Below are 3,456 nucleotides of genomic sequence, written 5' to 3' on the forward strand. Positions count from 1 at the left end.
TGTTATTTTCTAATCTTGGTTTTTCAGCCCTACCTTTCTAGCCAATTTTTCTTTGTAATACTTGACTTAATTGGAACTTTTTCTATATGGTTTTGTAGCTTGAGAATAGGTAGTTGTAGTGGGCCTATTCTCAAAAGGAGTGTATTTTTAGTTTTGGTGCAATTGTGTTGTCAAAATCATCATTTTTAGGTGACAAGAGATTGGAAAGTCATGCATTGGTAGACTGCATATACTAAAAGAAAAGGAAAGTTTCAGCAATTATAATGCATGATTAATGTCAAGTTTTATTGTATTATTGTACATAAAATCACACTTTTATTAGCAATAATAATACTTTTTATCATTGTTTTATTTTTATTCTGAATGAAAACGTAATATGACGTATTTCCGGTGAAACAAGCCTCAGAACATCCGGTCGGGCCGTGTTTCATATCCAGGGGTATATAGTATCTATGATTATATTATATCTATGGCGTGAATTGGAAATGTTATGAATTTCATTAATTTTATATACGGTATCTGCCCACACATCATAATTGGCCGCCGTTTTGGTTGGCAAGTTTATTACCCGAGACCGCGTAGGCGTTGGTCGTTACCCGAGACCGCGTAGGCGTTGGTCGAGGGTAAAGCAGTCGTCCTGTCTGTGTGTTCGCTTTGACCTCCACTTTTGAGCTGACACTGCTTTCTTGTCTTGTCCTGGAGAGTCTTATAATCAACACTGGCTCTAGAAAAAGTTATTCTCCGTCTTGGAAATCCTTGATTTGTCTTTTCCGTGGTAAAAGAAGCTGGCAAAGTCGCCAAACGTAGTCGGCTCTCCTGCAGCTCTTTCGTAGTGAAAGCAAAAGAGCAACAGGGCAGATAAAACAATAAAGCAAAGCCTCATCTTTCATTAATATGAGAGGAATTGTTCCAATCGTCTTCGTTTTAAAGATATGATAGCCCAAACTTTCATATCTTGTGAGTTTAGACGAGGCTCTCTTCTCCCGAGGTAGCGGCCAGAGTCTTCTAACATTAGGGACTAGATAGCAGTTTGTATGCAACAAATAGAGCCTAACAAATGTGTGCTAAACTGTTTAAAAGTCGAGAAAAACCAAAGCTTTTTTCACCACTTAGGGCCATGTGCCACCATTTACTGTGTGTGGGGGTGGAGCATGGCTTGATTGAGCCACACCTTCATTGCAGCCACACCTTTACATTGCTGCAGCTAGCAGCAGTGCAGCAAATATGCTGGAGCTCTTTGTCTAAAAAAAATTCTCTGTCTGTCTCAAAACATTCACTAAGTTTTAATAAATCTAGTACATGCTGAAGCTTCTTCTCTGTCTCAAAACTGTTACATACAGATTGTGTCGAGGGTACGCACTTTAGTGCTCTCGTTATGGAAGTCAATGGAGGCATAGATATTAGAGTTACAGGGATAGGAAACTTCCTTTCGCGGGAAATCAAGCTACCTCCCCATACCGTATTAATTCTTTCTAATTGTCAGTAAATTTCATTTTTACACTGAGCAATAGTGGCTAGTTTGTGATGTTGCAGGTCTTTCTCATTGTCTTTCAGCCTCTTCAGGTCCACTGTATCAACTTGAAAATGAACTTGTAATGGAGCCATGTCTATATTCTTCCTTTATTTTAGCTATCTGATGTTAATTTTATTATTTGGCTCCTCAAAATTAGAATGTTGGTAATGCATCACTTTATTTCATGTGTCTCAAACAAAAATTTTTTGAGGTACTTAGAGTATTTTAAAGCAACTGCTAATGGGTGGAAGACCCGGGATAGGTTATAGACTTTCTGTAGATGGGGCCCTTTAGGCACTAGAACGTCCAGTTCTTGAGATAGCCGTTTAGAAGCAAAACACAGCAAATTTGCTTTATATATTTGTGTGTAAAACACCACCAAAGTGATGCACAGGACTGCTTCGAGGCGGAAGACCTGGAGGACTACTGACTTGTAGAATCGGTCTACCTTGCTAATCATGAAGTATTTAGAAATGTGTTTGAGATACAGATGTCGAAGTGCAAAACAAAAATTTCTCCGTCATTTCATGAAGATGTGATGTTTTATAAAGTAGACACACTAGTCTATCACAGTTTATATTGAAGCACTATTCTAGAGCAATAATAACGTAACATAAAATCTTCGAAAAGGCTTTTATCAGGCAGAGACAGTAGAAAATATCACTGAGCCCAGACAGCAAATTGCCTAATTTTTGGGCTGCGTAAAAAGGGAAGGGAGCATCAGAATTATCCCGTTGCTAGGCTACAATATAAACTCAATGGGAATAATAAAACCGCAATCGGAAGTTTCCTATCCCTGTAAATTAACGCTAATATCTATGGTTATTATAAATAGCAATCTTATAACAACAAAGAGAGATGGCTTCTGTTCCTGTTTCGCTATATTTGGTCATTCTTTCTTCATTCTGTTACTGTACTGAGGCAGGTATGTTATAGTCTTGTAAAGAACCTCCTTACTTTCTTTAGCACAAAACTAATCGTTTTTATGACTCAGATCAATCATATGAGCGGCGCCTTACTGCAAAATTTTTAGGCCGGGTAATCAAGTAGCCTGGTGTACCATTGTATGTATGTCTGTTTGTCATGGTAGTCTGGAACTGCATTTAAGGAATGCAATAGCTATTTAATCAGGCTTGAGTATTATAGTTACTACGGAGGGGTCCGCAACTCCGTACACCCTTGAAAATAATCTATAATAATCTGTTAATCTTTAAAATCTCCAGTAATCTCTGGAAATCCCAAAAAATTCTTGATAATCTTTAAAAATCTCATAATAATCTCACCATATCTGCTAGTATCCGGAGTTTATTAAAATTAATTAACCTTAATTGATAATTATTAGTAGTTATAATGGTTAACTAACTTTAATTAATAAATATTAAAAGTTATAAAGTAGTTATTAATAATAATCTCTTTAAAAATCTCTGATAATCCCAAAAAAATTTTGGAAATCTCAAAAAAATCTCTGGTAATCTTCCAAATAATCTCAAATAATCTCTGATAATCTCAAAAATCTGGTTAATCTCTTAATCTCGTACACCTAAAATAGGAGTTGCGGACCCCTCGAGTTACTAGTAGGCTGTTGATAGCACCTAAGTAGCTATGACAGGTGCATGCCTGGCAGGGGCGGTTCTAGGATTGAATTTCTGGGGGATGGCCTTAATGATATGGGGTGGGACATAGATATTAGAGTAAATGAAAGGGATCGGAAACTTCCGTGTTGCTACATTGACTTTATACATCGCTAGGCAACGGATGCGGGTTACCCCTTTTCTTAGCAACGGCTGCCAACTTTTAGCAAGAAAGCGTCTTGTTTGTGACCTGTCAAAGGCTGTCATTAATCAGTAGTGTCATTGTTTGTCATGATTTATATGAAATAAAGTAGAGGAAACATGTCTCTATCCCCCAGACAACTTCTCTAGTGCATTCATCATTACTTACAC

Source organism: Amphimedon queenslandica, unplaced genomic scaffold (assembly GCF_000090795.2).
Source record: "Amphimedon queenslandica unplaced genomic scaffold, v1.1 AMPQUscaffold_12525, whole genome shotgun sequence".
Taxonomy (NCBI): Eukaryota; Metazoa; Porifera; class Demospongiae; order Haplosclerida; family Niphatidae; genus Amphimedon; species Amphimedon queenslandica.